Genomic DNA, 17,567 nt, shown 5'->3' with positions numbered 1-17,567 from the left:
ACTACTAATGCCAAAATAATCAACAGGACAGCCAGGCAACTGGTTTTGTTCAAAAGGAAATAACTATGGCAGCCCCCATATACCCACCAGTGTTATTGATGGATCACAGCTCTTTTGGCAGCACAAAGAGGGGTCTACACAGAATAAGGCAAGTGTGTGCTGAAATAATTGTGCAGTGATGGAATAGCCTACCAGAACACGCGTACCTCATACAGACTACAGTATATTATTTCACAAGCCTATACAGTGCTCGGGTAATTTAATGCTTAAACTATGTTGGTGAGCTAGCTAGATCTTGACTCACCTCATATTATGTCATTTATTTTGTGAAGTTACAATAGCAGGAGTGATCGAGATGAGCTTCAACAACAGGTGGATCCACTAAAAAAGGGAGCACTTCTGATTGGTGACATAAGTAGAGTCACATGATGAACACATTCATTTCTCCTACACGAGTCTGGAGTTACAGGTCTGATTACAAACCATTGACATCAGCTATTGGTAAGAAAAGTGACTCGATTGGTATGTTTTTTATTGTACAACTCGGACAGTACAGATTATCTTTAATGGCACAAGCCTCAAACCTGGTACAGTGGCTCATTGGGTGATTGGGGTTCAAATTTAGAAAAGAGGGTGAAGCCACAGACAATCAGATTTGTTTCATTTAAATGCAAATTGATGCCAAAGACCACAAAGCTCACAAACTAGGCCATTGAGTAATTGAGTAATTGTGTGTTAGGGTTAGTAAAAGTTGACCGAGCCAACACCAGTCAAATACATACCTGGGCAACGCTGGGCCATCAGCTAGTTGATTTATAAAGCACCAACATATTACATGGCGCTGTACAAAGTAAGAAAAAAAAATTGGGGTACATAGTAATACAGACAATGTTATAAACCAAATATGGACGCTGGTACAAATAACAAAATTGGTAATTACAGCGACAAAGGTAACTTGATGAATAAAATGTATAACAGATTGCAAGATACAAAATGAATAACAATTTCCAAGACACAAAAGGGTGTGAGAGCTCTGACCTTGCAGGCTTATAATTTTATTAGGGCACGTTCACATCACAAACGCGGATGGCCATGCGTGCGGACCGCGTGCGGACCGCAACGCGTACGAACGCACGCCATCCGCGTTTGGGTGCGTTGCGTGGCTGATCCCATCACTGAAAAGTGAATGGGACAGCCACGCGTTTTTACAAAAAATGCATGCAGCATGCGTTCCCGGACCGCACAGGTCCGGAACGCATGCAGTGTGAACATCAGACATTGCACTCTATGCAATGTCTGATGTCGTGCGTGTCGGCCACCTGCACGCGTTTCCAAAACGTGGCTGGAAACGCGTGCAGTGTGAACGGGGCCTTAACCTCTTGAGGACCACAGTGTTAAACCCCCCTAAAGACCAGGCCATTTTTTGTAAAATAGGCCACCGCAGCTTTAAGGCCGCACAACACAGCACACAAGTGATTCCTCCCTCCCCCCATTTCTCCCCACCAACAGAGCTTTCTGTTGGTGGGGTCTGAATGGGAATATAATTCCCATTCACCGATCTAAGTCCCCCACAGAAAAAACGACGGTCTCTAATCAGAGGCCGCAGTATTTCTGCAAAGACAAAAGTTTCCCAGCCTCCTTGTAGTTCCTGGAAGCATGATCGCACGCTTCCAAGACTTTTTTGACTGAAATAGTAAACTACACCCACATAAATTTTTTACATTACATTATTTTACATTTTAAATTATCTGTCTCCCTTCCACACCAAAAATTACCCAAATACATGTTTTAATAAAAAATAAATAAATTAAAAAAATTACAATTAAAAAAACAAAACAAAACAACATAAATAGTTACCTAAGGGTCTGAAATTTTTAAATATACATGTCAAGAGAGTGTCTTATTATATTTTTTAAAATTATAAGCTTGTAAATAGTGATGGACGCAAATTAAAAAAATGCACCTTTATTTCTAAATAAAATATCGGCGCCATAAATTGTGATAGGGACATAATTTAAACGGTGTAATAAGCGGGACAAATGAGCAAATAAAATACATGGGTTTTAATTATGGTAGCATATACTAATTTTAAACTATAATGGCCAAAAACTGAGAAATAATGAATTTTTTTCAATTTCTTTCTTAATCTTCCTGTTAAAATGGATTTAGAAAAAAATAATTCTTAGCAAAATGAACTACCCAAAGAAAGCCTAATTAGTGGCAGAAAAAAAGATATAGCTCAATTAATTGTGATAAGTAGTGATAACGTTATTGGCAAATGAATGGGAGGTGAACGTTGCTCGGATGCATACGATTTTCGACACTGTAGGCTGAAGTGGTTAATGAAAATTGTGTATTTTTTAAATTTATCCTGTGGTCCCACCCTTCCTCCGCCACCCAGCCTATCACTGTCAGCCTATGACAGCGGATAACCGCCAAGACTCTGGAGGGGACAGCCGTGTCACGTGGCTGTCCCTAGTACAGCGCTGCTGTAGATCACAGCGCTGTACATGCTAATTAGATGTCGCCTACCAAGCGGAGATGTGTGCGCAGCGTGCGCAAGATCTCCTGCAAAACGAAGCCCCAGGACTTTACGCCAATCGGCGTTAGGCGGTCCTGGGGCTGCCGCCGCAGCCACGCCCAACGGCGTGACGCGGTCGCCAAGTAGTTAAAGAGGGGATTGGGGGAGGCAAGGGGTGAAGTAATATACAGCATTCATACAGGCAGTATATTTCTAGCTTATCAAGTGAGGAGTACGACTTGATCAGAGGTCGAAAAGGGAATGGCCTAAGAAAGTGAATTTTGAGGGAGCGTTTAAAGATTTCAAAGGTTGGTGAGTGACAGATGTGTTGTGGAAGGGAATTCTAGAGGGGGGTAAAGCACATGAGAAATCTTGTACGTGAATGTGAGGAGGTGATTCTAGAAGAGGACAAAAGAAGGTTGTGTGCAGACCTGACATTGCTGTTGGGATGGTATCTGGAAACAAGTGAGGAAATGTGTAGAGGAGAAAGATTGTAGAGAGCTTTGTAGGTTAGCGTTAAAATAAATCCTCTCGCTAATTGGCAGCCAATGAAGAACTTGAGAGGATGTTGACCTTATAGAATTGATTATCCTTCCTGGTTTCCCCTAGATCTGTTTCTGATTGGGTGTTGGTGCCACAGTGAGAGGAGAATGGGGTGGTCAAAGTGCTACTATGCTGCGGCCCATTCCCCTCCCCCATGGGCCCATGCTCCTTGACCCCCTCACCCCCGCCCCTCCAGATGCCACTCCCATTTCTTCCCAGCATGCCATGCTTGATAAGATCACCACATGTGTGCATATGTACTCACGTCTTATTTTTACCTCTTATGCCCTTAAATAGTAAGCTTGTTTTGTCATGGGAGCCCTTTATTCTAGTGTTTCTCTTGATATTATATCTCTGTGTAGGTTTTTTAAGGTGTGCTATTCAATTATGTATTATCTGCTTTACTCTGGTTATTCACGGAGCTGTATGCAGTTATTGTGCGTATTTTCTTACTGTACAGAGAGACAGAAGATTAAAGCATTATAGTAATCAATAATAAAAATGCTTTAGCTATGTTTTATGTAATTACCAGGATTTGTGTGAAATTTTTTGTTTTTGTTGACACATTTGGGCTGGTCTTATAGTGTAAATCTTGTACATACAGCCAAGGCCCTTGATATTATACATTTTGCTGCTTACCTCACTAACAGATTAGCACACGTATGGTATGATTAACTATGCCTTTAACAAAGGATCTGTTTTATTGACATATCTCAAGGGATACTCCTGTAGTAAACACCACATCATGCTTGTGTACCTGTGTAGGCGCTTGGTATCACCAGTATAATCTTTCTCTTTCCGTGAAAGAAATGGAAGCCTTCCTTCATTCTACTGTAAGTTAAAGAGTACCTGTAGTAAAAATAGTGAAAAGAATAAAATGGCTTATTTTTTTTATAATATTAATTTATAAATTATTTAGTCTGGGTTTGCCCATTGTAAAACCTTTCCTCTCCCTGATTTGCCTTCTAAAACCTACTAATCACAGGTGGCAACATCTATAGTACTGGCAGGTAACCTCTGCAGAATGTTCGAATGTTCTGACAGTTCTAAAGCTAGTGAAAAAGATCTCTGGTCTCCCAGAATGCGCTCTCTGTGTGTGTGTGCGTGGGGGGGGGGATTCCAAATAATAAACAGCCTAGGCTAAGACTAGTGGGAGGGCAGGGCTCCATACCGACTTAATATATAGCTGTAGGAAATGTTTCTGAAGCTGAATCAAGGTTGCCCACACACGTGCAGAAGACACTGATCCATTGGGGGTTGGCGATCCTTAGAGGCTGCCAGCAAGACTCCGAAGAAGACCGGAGCTGGGGTGAGGGACACAAATGACTTCTAGGGGCTGGAAGAAGCCCCAGGTAAGTACAACTACATTTCTTTGGTCACCTTGGAAATTCTTTAAGAATTAGAGCATTTTTTTTTTACAATTCTCAACTTGCGATCACTGTGATTGGCTGGGTGATCACTGTGCCATAGACTCCTGATCAGTGCATAGAACTCAGCTGCAGCAGTGGTGCATGTCCACTATCGCCATGGGAGCCAATGTAGTCTATGATATGTACAATCTACGCCATGTCAGGCTTCAACAACCATACACACAGTGTAGATGTAACAATGCACAGCTCTAAAACAGTACATATAGTAACAACTATAAGTATCATTCTTGGAACTGTATTTTTAAATTTTAAAATCTGTGATACCCATATTCATGCCTGCAGCTGTATATCTGTCCATACAAGCGCAATCAATAAATGGTAATTAATAATAATAAAATGTGTACCATGATGCCAAATTCCCACTGGTCTGTCAATATTCTGTGTGCGTTTTTCTGCACGCATGTGTGTTTTTATGCAGAAAAATGCATGCGACTTGAGCACCGTTTTTGTTTTTAAATGACGTTCATAATGGTGAGTGCTGTTGGGGGTGGGGGTACATTATTATCTACCTACAAGATGCTGTTCCTCTGGCCCCTGGCCTGGATGGGATTTGCCAACTTCTTGACCCAACCAGCAGCATCTGGAGGATTTTGAAACTCTCAGCAGTGCCTAATGTGCACACCGGCATGTATGCCAGGATATGTAGTCTATGGACAGATAGTACAGAGCTATACTTGCAAACACAAACTACATCTCCCGTAATGCATTGCGGCACGCACATGCGCAAGAGACACCCCTGGGAGCTTTGAAATCCTCCAGATGTTGGGTGGAGAAGATGTCGAATCTCATATGGGCTTGCACCCCCAAGCCCACACACCATTACTGACCTCCCATCAGGGCAGCCATCAGGGGGGGACAACTGACACTGCAGTGATAGACAGAAGCCCTGGGCCCCCCCCCAAAAGCAATGGAAGGGCCGAATGTGCTGGCTGCGGGCCTGTGGCTCACTAACCAGCACACCGCTTTCCAGCACTGAGAGAAGAGTGACATCAGCGCGTGAACGTGGGGAGCAGATGAGTGAGCCCGCTACAGCAGACTTTCTATACTGGGGTACCACCTATATCTGGTTACAGGCTACCTATACTAGGCCACCACTTATACCTGGCTACCTATACTGGGGCTGGAACCACCTATACCTAGCTACCTATACTGGGGCACCACCTATACTTGGCTTGTTAACCGGGAACTACCTGTATTTTGCTAGTATTTGGCTCCACCCACAACATGCCATGTACACTCCAACTTTTTGCCGCATCCTGCTGTGCATGCCGCTTTCTTCAGTGTCGGAGCCATGCACAGTTTTCGCCGCAGCGCACTTTACGCACGGACATGGATAGGGGTGGCTAGTGGGCAGGTACAGCAACCAGTGGGTGGGCCCAGGGAAGGGGGGCCCAGGCCTGATGATGTGTGAGGGGCCCCAAAATTTCTGATGGCAGCCCTGCCTCCTATACAGGGAGGTTCATTTAAATAAATAATAATAAAAATGTGCTCAAATCGCTTTAAGTGTGAACTAGCCCATTTAAGCACATTTATCCACATTGGTTCCCAGTTGAAATGCATTGTCCCATGCAGAAAAAATGCACACAAAAAAAGTGTGAATCCTGCCTTTATAGCTAGAAAACGTCGGCACCTGCTACCAACTTGGTGCAAGTGGTAAATTTGTATGGTTTTTATGCCTTTTTTTCCCCAACAAATATCTCAAAACTGCTGTTTTGGTGAAGAGAAGAATCCATTAGTTCACTACATTCTTCACTAAGAATTAGTTCACTACACTTTTGTGTGTCCTTTTATTGAACGAGGAAAAGAAGGAAAAATAGACATTACACAATACCGTAATTTGGACACAATGAAAACCATGTTTAATAACAAAGCTAACAAATAAATACATTTAGAGCACAGTCACTGATCATATCTTCCTATATATACAAAGGGGAGGAAGATGAGAGGGAAATGGCAGTGGGTGTGGGTTATATAAGACTTGCTAGTTTTTATTGTGCTGCCAGGATAGTTCACTTGCAGGTGACAAAATAAGTCTGCATATTGTCCCCATGCAGACCCAGCCTGATCAGTGCCACACACAACGTGACATTGTGACTGAACCAGGGAATCGATAAACAAATCCTCCACATACCCTTTGTTGGACATAACGACATAGGATGTAAATGTCCTTATATTTCCCAGGCTGCACCTGATAGGCAGAACTCAAAACAAGCCACTTGTTTGCCATAATCTCCAAGGACAACGCCACATACCTCACCATATATCTTGCTTGTTAATGGGAACCTGAAATGAAAGGTATATGGAGGCTGCTATATTGTTGGAGCAGAGTGTTCTGTAGATACGGATAGGCACACCATTTAACAAGTTAGAACTCTTTACTGAAGGAAAACATGCAAATCATAAACCACCATCAGGAAATTCTTAGAACAAAGAGAATATGGGGTGAATACAGAAAAGGACAATCTCAATAATTACCATTGCATTTTACACACAGTGACATCTTGTGGTTGTTTTACTATACTGCAGATTAAGGTAACTATGTTGTTAAATCTCTAACACGTATTTATTTCCTTTTAGACATTACCAGTTGCCTAGCTGTCCTGCTGATCTCTTTGGCTGCAGTAGTTCCTGAAACACTCACCTGGAACAAGCATATGATTAATCGCCGCCAGATATGGCTACAGCTCGGCTATAGAGAACTCTGGCACTGTATTCGGCCTGAAAAAGTGGGTTGAGACCCATTAAACGCGTTGCCAAGTGCATATTAAAGTTCTTTGTCATTATCAAAGTCATATCTGACTTTGTCATCATTGAGGTAAGCCACATCACCCCTTCTATTTTAATTGTTTTTAACACAGTTTTATCATTTGGGTGCCTCTTATCCCGCTTTGTGTTACACACTCTCCTTCAGGAGGGCTAGTCTTTTTGTTTAGGGCTTTCTACCCCTGCAACCATCTAAAGCTATTTTGTGACAAGAAGCAGAAAACCGAGAGACCAATATAGTGTAGTATGTATTGGAAAATGGGAGAGAATTGAATGAAGCGTAAGTCTTATACTTACAAACCTGGGTTATCACCAAGGCAACTACTGTATGGGCAGGTGGGGAGTACAAGCCTGTCCCCACTCAGGACTAATGCTGGGAATACACGTTAAGTTTTTACTTTAGATAGATGGGTTCGATAGATAAATTCCAACCTGTTGGATCTGGTCGATTCTACTTTCGTTTCGATTCTCCTCATTCAAGTGAATGTAATTGATAAGAAAAGGTAAGGAATCGAGAGGAGAATCGAGCAGTGAATCGAAAGTAGAATCGAACGAAAGCGAAAACGAATGCAAAAACGAACGCAAAAACGCATCGTGTATTCCCAGCATAAGACATCGCTCTCTGTGGATAGAGGAAAAAAGAGGGTGTAACACCCTCACCAAGGGTAGATATCTTAATTTGTAGAGATGTACAGAGGCGCCAGAAGGATAAAAATTCACTAAAAACATTTAATGTTTTTCTACTGAAATCGACAGCTTTGTGTCTGTTTTGGGTCGGCTGATCCACCACCGCCTCCCAAATGTTTTAAACGTTTTTAGTGAATTTTTATCCTTCTGGCGCCTCTGTACATCTCTACAAATTTTATGACAAGAGAGCAAGGAATGATAGCTAAGTGAGTTGTGCCCCCCTCCTACACTGTGCCCTGAGGCTGGAGCCTCTCTCGCCTGCATACACGGCACAATTGAAGTTATTTTAGCAAGGCCATGTGCGTCGGAGTCCATTGGTGAAGGTAGGGACATGAGCTGGAGGACTGGTACATTGCTAAGGTAAGCAGAGACTGAGGACCCGGGTGATGGCGTTAGTATTATACAGTAGTAGCCATATAGCATTATATCTCGTGTAACTTTTGGATTATGGTTTGAAGGTAAAGTCCCACTGTGCTTACAATTTACTGGTGAAGTCCTAAATTCTGGATGGCAATATGGATGATAAGTTCAGAGAAGGAACTGTATTAAGCCCAATAATGGCTTTTTTGACAGCGTATTATAAAGAAAGAATCTGCATTGCTTTCAAAGTGAACCAACCTTTATCTCATCATAAAAAAACAAGAAAAAACAAAAAACTTTTTGCTTTGCTTTTCACGTCTACTTTCTTGCCCAAAGGGACACCTTCTTTTTGAAGTTGAAGAAGTTTGTATTTAATGCTCACTTATGCATGTCTGACTGTACCTCAGCGTGGTCATGTGGTCACTTGCAACACAGGGCACATAAATAGCAAAGTGTCTGAGACACAGATATTGCGTCACTGTCTGAATGTCTGTCGACAGATCTTGTTCCGTTTGCACAGACACTAATGTGTGCAGACACGTTAAAGTAGCACTATTGCAAAAAATCATAAAATTTAAAATACATTTGTACACATACATTTAATAGAAATACACCTCTCCCGGTGTAAAATGCACTGTAAATTACTTTTTCCCTATGTCGCAGACACAGTTGGTAGTAAAAATATGACAGTTCTGACAGGTGTTGGACTAGTCAATCTATTCATGGATGACTCTCATTATCTTCTTTGTGCCTGGTACACACTTTCAATTTTAATTGGCCAAACACTGACCAAATTTACCACCTCCATGTAATATGAGGTACTATGAGCAGGTTGTGTTGGTAAACCTTTATACTACATGGTAAAATTGGTCAGTGCTTGGTCAATCATAATTGAAAGTGTGTACCAGGCTTTATTGTTTACAAAGGCAATCCCTGGAAAGGATCTACCACTTAATGACCAGCCAAAGCCGATATGCGGCTGCTGGTCGCAGTGGTGTTTCCATGGAACCGTTTCCTGTCAGTTCACGGAGGGAGTCTCCGTGAACAGCCTGCAAGCCTCTGATCGCGGCTCGCAGGCGAAATGAAAGCACCCGGGGAAGAAATCCCCGGTGTTTACATTGCACGGCGCTGCTGTCACAGCAGCGCCATAAAGGAGATCTGCGATCCCCGGCCTCTGATTGGCTGGGAAACGCCGCCCTCTGATAGGCAGGAGAGGGAGGGAAGGAGAGGGAGGGGGTATAACGCTGCGGAGGGGGGCTTTGAGGAGCCCCCCCGCTAGGCAAAAGTGAGCGGCGGCGATCAGACCCCCCCGGCAGGACATCCCCCTAGTGGGGAAAAAAGGGGGGAAGTCTGATCGCCCTGCCTGCTATCTGATCTGTGCTGCGGGCTGAAGAGCCCACCCAGCACAGATCATTCAAAATTCCTGCGGTCCTTAAGTGGCGAAGATCTTGGCCAGCCTGCCTACACACTATTTCATTGGCTCTTGACCCTGTGATAACTGCGAGCCAGTCACATTGGTTCACAGTGATCACAGGTTCAGGAGCCAATGAAATTGTCTCCTGGTTGGCTCACGGAGCTCTGCTGTCACAGCAATGGCAGAGCAAGTAGGCTTCAGTGACGGGAGAGCGGCACAAATGGCGAGAGCGATGGGTCCATGTGGCGTGATGTGGGTGAGCCCTGTTTTTTGTACCAGCCCAGGCCCGGATTTACCTCACAGACGCCTATAGGCACAGTTGTCCTGACACCCTAGACTTTACCCTCCATGAGTCTACAAACCCCCACCAAAACGCATCCAGCTGTCACCTCTTCCTTACTTGCTTTGCCTGTCATAGGCAGCTACATGTGCCCCTTAGTATAAGGTAGCCAGAAGTACCCTCATTTTTAAGTAGTCAGAGGTGCCCCCAACTATTAGGTAGCTAGAGGAACCTCAATATTAAGTAGCTAGAGGTGCCCCTGACTGAGGGGAGATCTCGTCAGTGGAATGCCAAGGGCATTTACACTCTCACCGGGACTCTGAATAGGGAAGGAGGGAGGCGCTCACGAAGGGGAGTGAGCCGCCTTTCCATCATCAGGCACCTATAGGCACGTGCCTACAGTGCCTTATGGTAAATTCGGCCCTGTACCAGCCATCTCGGAGTCAGAGACTGCTGGTACTCAAGTGGTTAAGCCACCAGCAAGCAAGCAAGAAAATAATTTTGACAGTACATTTTGACCTACTTTTTTAGTACTATTTCAATTGCAGAGTGCAAAAGTTATTTTAAACAGAAGATTAATCTGAAATGATCTCAGAATGAAACAGAAATGATCTCCTAGGACAAAACTTAGGAGAAAGTGTGAATTGGACCAGGCCCATAGTGTGCAAGTTGCCTGTGTCTAAGCTCTACTAAAGTTAGGGCTGGTGCACACTACAAGAGCTTTTCTAAGCGCTTTGTGATTTTAAAAGCTCTTGCTAATGTTATCCTATGTGTGTGTTCACTCTGGAGCGATCTGCTTTTGTTATAATCACCCATAGCACTGCATTAGCAAAAGCTTTTAAAATCTCTAGCGTTTAAAAAAGCTCTTGTAGTGTGCACCAGCCCTTAGGGCCCTTTTCCACCAGCGCTGGCTGAATCGCAAAAACGCAAACCGCTAGCGATTTTACAATCGCTACGGTTTGCTTTTTAACATAGGAATCGCGGTAGGTCATTTCCACTACCGCGATTCGTTTTTGCCGGGAACACGAACGCGCGGCGGAGCAATATTTGCCGCGATTTTGCTATGCAGTGCATAGCATAGCAAAATCGCGGCCGCGAACGTCGGGGAATCGCCGGTAATTGCGATTCAGCAATCGCTAGCGTTCAGCATAAACGCTAGCGATTGCTAGTGGAAAAGGGCCCTTAATGTGGGATTCCATATAGCAAGAATCTGATCGCTTCTTACACACGATTAAATCATAATTGGTCTAAACTCCCTTTGTCCCTATTAGGTAAAACACATTCGATTAAAATGACACTACTCCCAAGAATCCTGTATTTGTTCAGAGTCCTTCCCATCCCAATTAACACCTCACACCTGTCCAAACTCCAAAAGCAAATCAATCAATTCATCTGGTCCAAAAGAAAGGCCAAGATTAAATATCTTTCGTTGGCCAAGCCCAAGGAATCAGGAGGCCTCAACCTCCCTATACTACTGGACTACTATAGGGCAGCCAGGCTTGCACAGTTAGCTCTAGTTAACAATGGCAGCATGGCTCCTATGTGGGTAGAGCTGGAATCATCACTGGTCTCCCCTTTCCTAGCTCAGGGTCTGATGTGGGCATCCAAAATCCCGTTAAAACTCATCCAAAACTCATCACCTATTTTGGCCCATTCCCTCAGACTATGGATTAAACTAAGGTATATATACAACTTAAAACTTAGAACTAGTCTAATGTCTCAGATAATTGGGAGTCCTGACTTCCCCCCGGGGTTACGCCCTAACCTTTATAGATGGTGGATCGCAAAGGGGCTGGTCTCTTTGGGAAAGTATACTAAGGCTTTTCGATTGATGAACTTGAGTCAATTCTATTCTGAGAGAGATGTGCCCCCGGTAGAGTACCCGAGAGCCTCACAAATCTTTAAGTACTTGGCCACTATTGATAACAGCAAAGAAATGATGGTGTACACACCATTCGAGATAAGATGCAGAAATGGTCCGCTAGACAAGGGTTTAATTTCAGACATTTATATTCTGTTAAAAAAAGAGGTAACTGAAGAGAAAACTAAATTCCAGATCGCCTGGGAACACGATTCCGGTAGAACTATGTCCGCGGAGAGATGGAGCCACTGCTGCTCTACACTCCTCAAGAACAGTCTCTTCTATTCCTCGATAGAGACTTCTTTAAAGCTTTTACACCGGGTTTATTTCCCGCCAGCAAGAATGCACGCAATTTGCCCTGACCAAACGGATCTGTGTCCAAGAGGCTGCGGACAGAAGGGAACTCTCTGGCACATGTGGTGGCAATGCCCACGGGCCAAGGCTTTCTGGAGGACTATTTGGGGTCGCATCTCTCTCATATTTAATATACAGTTGTCTCTCGACCCATCGGTCGCCCTGCTGGGTAACAGACCCAGTAATCTTTCCAACACTGCGAATAAGCTTCTACACCATGTTATGGCATTGGCGAGGAGACATATCGCTTATAATTGGAAGGCCAGGTCTCTCAATCCTAATCATGTGTTTGATGCGCTCAATAAAGTGATGTTGTCTGAGCATATACTTGCCAAAGTCCACGATAAGGTGGACTATTTCTTCGCAACTTGGACTCCTTGGATCGAACTTCAGGATAACTTAGGACTCGAATACACTCTTCATTCTTTTTAAAGTGAACATTGTAATACAACCTTTTGGCACAGGGTCTACATTATGACATATATACATTTTTTGTGGGGTGAATGTAGTCACAGCTATGTATAAGTGGGAGGGGAGTGGTGCTGGCGGACCGGATTAAGCTTCATAAGCACTACAGATGTCTGCAGCTCTGTAGGAGTTTTACTCCATCGCTGTAGACATCCATTCTTTCTTCTTTCTTTCTCCTTTTCTTTCTCCCCCTCTCCTCTTTTTAACCCCTGAAGGGTACCCATTGGCATGTTGTGGTACCCCCACTCATGGGTCCTTTCTTGTATCACCTCCTCCCCCTACCCACCCTTCCTACCCAATCTTTCTCTCCATCTTTTCTCCCCCTTTTCCTTTCAGTCTAAAAAAACACAAAATTATTTGGGATTATTGTTTTCATTTACTAGATTACTCTAGATGACATAGGAGGTAAGAAATTAAGTTCTTAATTATATAAGAATGTTTCACTTTTATATTCACCCATTACTGCTATTTGTTAAGAACTCCCCTATGGGGGATATACTAAGAATGTTTGTACGCTACCTTGTGAACTTGTTTCTTACATACAATAAACACCCTTGAAACGAAATCAATGCAAATGACTGAAACAACGTAGATTGTTTTGGTTTCCTGCTCGCTCTTTACAGTCTTTACAGTCACGCCATTATACACTCTCCAGATACAAGGAAGCATGTTAGGAGAAAACAAATAGGAGTGGCTAGAACCCCCTCCTTCCGAAAATCATGAAAAATGTATTTCTCGACGACGCGCTGGTTTAACAGCTTCAGCTCAACATGCATGAACTGTAACTGGGTGCTCTGACAGAATACCTATAAAAATAGCGCCAGAGGCTGCTGCTAGTAGAATATCAGTAAGATTATCAACATTCTACGATTTAATTCCAATGGTAAAAAATTGGTCATCTTTAGGGCTTTTTTCCACTATGAAATGCGATCGCGTTTCAATTTCCACCATGCGATTGCGATTGAGCTACTATACTCAGTATAGTAGAGCTCAATCGCATCCAAAACGCGGCAGGAGGACAATTGCACTTGGACCAAAATCGCAGTGCAATCGCTCCACACTAATGGAAATTGCTTCTGCCTTTTCCATTAGTTTAATGTACCTTGCGTTTTACGATCGGAATCAAATCGCAAATGGCAGGGTAGTGGAAAAAGGCCCTGACTGATATTTTACTATCACCTAAACTAACCCTTCTCTCACCCATAGCCCTTCCTCTCTACCTATGCCTAACCGCAAGCCCCCATCTCGTGCTGCCTAAAGTTAACCACTCCCCCTGGTGCCTAACCTTACCCAAACCCCTCTTGGTGCCTAACTTTAACTACCCCCCAAGCCTAAATATAACCAACTCCGGGCCTATCCTTAGCCCCCTCTGTAGTTCACTGCAGTAAAAACGCATTTAGCAGCAATGAATGATAACTATGGTGCCCAATAAATAACGGCACCATATCACTCATTGCCACCAGGGGCGTAGCAATAGGGGTGCAGAGGTAGCGACCGCATCGGGGCCCTTGAGCCAGAGGGGCCCCAAAGGGCCCTTCCTCAACTACAGTATTAGCTCTCTATTGGTCCTGTGCTCATAATAATCACGTCTATAAATACTTTGAATAGTGGTAATCATTAACAAACTGTTCCCCATCCCCTTCTTGCACCTCTGACACTATAGTTGCCATTGGCAGATTTTGGTGCGCCATATAAATTGTTATGTGTGGAGTGCTTGGGGGGCCCCATTGTAAAACTTGCATCAGGGCCCACAGCTCCTTAGCTACGCCACTGATTGCCACTGGTCACTAATAATTGTTGTGGTGCCATTTAACCAGAGCTCCTCCTGCGCCATTTTTAACTTCTACAGCTCTAACAGCGATCGTGATTTGCGGGCAAAATTTTGCGATTCAGCTCAATTGGCACTTGGGATTCCTATTCAATAGAATGAGAATCACAGCGCAATCGCCCCCAAAATTCTGCATGCAGCGGGTTCACGATTGATCAAAATCACAACCACTGCTGTGTGAATGTATCCATAGGGATACATTAGTAGCAGCGCTTTGCTGATCGCCGGCGGTCAGCAAAGCGCTGAAAAATCACCCAGTGCGAACCAGCCCTTGGTGTTTTTAACGTAATTAAACCTGAAATCTTAGCGTGACTCCTGCAGATAAACAGTAGGTCAAATTATCTGCGAGTCTCTCTTTTGTAGTGAAAAATCCTGTTCTAGCAAGCACTGAGCCGGCAGGTTCACCAAAAGGCTACTGAGCACTCAATGGAACACATTATGCTGGGTGGATGCTGTCTGGCGATCTGCCAGTTTTTCCTGTTTTTTTTTTTGCGATAGGCAATTTTTTTTTCAGAACTCATGTTTGCCTAATCATGGTATTACACTATCCTTCCTTAGCAAATAGAATGACTATAGGATGAGCACTGTCAAACTCCTTGAACTGAATGTAAAAGCAAAGGACCTAGTGTTTTATAGTGTAACGCTTTATTTGCTTAATGATTTTGCTTACTGACGAGTTTCTGAAGAAGAGTAAAATGATAGATGGAGTTGAGCTAAGCAGAGATCAGGCGATCATCAGACTGCAGGTAGGGGCGGGATACATAACACTATTGCATACCGTATCAACAGACAGCCTGAGCACAAGACAACATACTCACAAGCTGACTGCCGCCAACCTTGTACGCTAAGGTTAGGTAAGGAGGACTCTACCTCCCACTGTCTATGTTATGGGTAACAATGTGGCATAACAAAACATATCTTTATGTTACAACAAATGCAGTAATGCTGGATTGGAGTATGATTACATCACTATATCTACATTTTTTTATATGACTTAATATAGATTTGTTTGCTTTTGTTTTCCAGTTTTCTTGCAATGCGGAGAATGGACAGCAATGAATACCCCAGAAATGTATACTTTAAAGCGGACCTGAACTTTCTCTCTACTCTAAAATATAAGCAACAGCATAAACAAATCTATTTGTTACAGCTGATTCAAATCCTGCAATAAATCTGCAGTGTGTCTACTTCCTCTATTCATGGAAGCAGACATAGGGTTAACATCCTGTGTTTAAAAATTAGCTGCTCTGCTGAGGCAGCCAGCTGACACAGCTGATAGATCAAATCACACTGGTGATTAGTAACTGATGAGGGGGAAATAAACAGGCAAAACTCGCTAAGTACATACATGGTGGATTTCTCTCTGTTTTCCTTCAGTCCTGTGTAAGAGTTCAGGTCCACTTTAAGGCCATCATTCTGATGCTGTATCCACAACATTACTGCTGATGCGGTCACACAGACTCCTATAAGGCACATGAGCAATGGGTATTTACTACACCTGACTGCCATGTGTTTAACTTCCCATGCTGAGTCCAACATTGCTGCCCTGCTCCAGAGCAACAGGCAACAGGCAAGCTACTGACATAAACGAGTTTCTCAGTGCCAGGCCCGGATTTACATCACAGGAGCCTATAGGCACAGATGTCCTGGCACCATAAATGTTGCCCTCCATGAACCTGCAAACACCACAAGTGTGCTGGCTGGCCCAGCTGTCACTTATCCCTTATTTCCCTGGCCTGTCATAGGTAACTACAGGTGCCCCTTAGTATTAGGTAGCCCGAATTACCCTTAATATTAAGTAGCTAGAGTTGCCCCTGACTGAAGAGAGATCTGATCAGTGGAATGACGAGAGCCGAGTGAGTAACCTCTCATTTACACTCTCATCAGGACTCTGCCTTTCCATCATCAGGCGCCTGTAGGCATGTGCCTACAATGCCTTATGGTAAATCCAGCCCTGCTGAGTGCCAAAGCACACCTTTATATGAATTATGGCAATCAATTTACTAATCTCTTTGGAGAGTGGTGAATCTTAGGGTACAAAAATGGGTGTTCCTATTAGATACTTACAATAGAGCCCAATGGGTTTTATGCATGGTGGTACACACGTTGAGATTTTCTGGCAGATTTACTGCCAGATGGAGTATTTGCAAATGTCCAATCTGATTTCCGATCGTTTTTCCGTTCATTTCTATAGAAAACTGATTGGGAAATTTATCAGCAATCAGAGCGGACATGTTGGAAATAATGGCTCTGGCAGTAAATCTTTCAGAAAATCTCAACGTGTGTACAGTCACTGAAGTAGCTACAGAGCAATGGGCCCAGGGCAGAGCTTACAATTTCACTATTTACCTTTAGTAAAGGGATGAAAACAGATGTACAAATCATTTGGGTATTGTTCAAACACTTTAATGACTCACCCTCATTATTGCTTTTAAGTCTCCGTTTGCAGGTCATAAAAATAACGTATCTAATAATATTATATTAATCAGTTATGACTGATATGAAGACATTCTTGATTGAAAATACACTGTGAAGCATTGTAGATGAGTCAGGGGCGTAGCAATAGGGGGTGCAGAGGTAGCCACCACATCAGGGCCCTTGGGCCAGAGAGGTCCCGAAGGGCCCTCCCTCAACTACAATATTAGCTCTCTATTGGTCCTGTGCTCATAATAATCCCTTCTATAGATACTTTGAATAGTGGTAATCATTAACAAACTGTTCCCCATCCCCTTCTTGCACCTCTGACACTGTAGTTGCCATTGGCAGGTTTTTGGCGCAACATATCAGTTGTTATGTATAGAGTGCTTGGGGGGCCCCATAGTAAAACTTGCACCGGGGCCCACAGCTCCTTAGCTACGCCACTGAGATGAGTTGCTGTGAAGCTACTGCCTCTTGTCATTTTTGGATGTCCTTGCCTGTGGACTTTATAAGTAAATCTGGTATTTGGCTGTTATCTTGCTTATTTTCACTAGCCACGGGTCTCCCGTAAGCATAAACCACTCCTGTGGGTCTCATTTGGAACTTGTCTGAAGTGTCACACTGTCCCTTACCAGGGAGT

General features: G+C 43.5%; 1 long non-coding RNA gene across 3 annotated transcripts in view; it reads left to right on the top strand.

Moving 5' to 3' along the window:
* LOC137546070 (uncharacterized) overlaps positions 1-15,611 on the top strand; it is a 55,454-nt gene extending 39,843 nt beyond the window's left edge. For 2 of the 3 annotated variants that reach the window (XR_011026166.1, XR_011026173.1), the window contains 3 exons: positions 333-501; positions 7,072-7,309; positions 15,536-15,611. This is a non-coding gene — a long non-coding RNA (uncharacterized lncRNA). The remainder of the gene's footprint in view (positions 1-332; positions 502-7,071; positions 7,310-15,535) is intronic. The other variant, XR_011026172.1, reaches the window with a different exon arrangement.
* Positions 15,612-17,567: the final 1,956 nt, after the last annotated feature.

This window comes from Hyperolius riggenbachi, chromosome 1 (genome assembly GCF_040937935.1).
Source record: "Hyperolius riggenbachi isolate aHypRig1 chromosome 1, aHypRig1.pri, whole genome shotgun sequence".
NCBI lineage: Eukaryota > Metazoa > Chordata > Amphibia > Anura > Hyperoliidae > Hyperolius > Hyperolius riggenbachi.
This window is presented reverse-complemented; position numbering and strand designations above follow the sequence as displayed.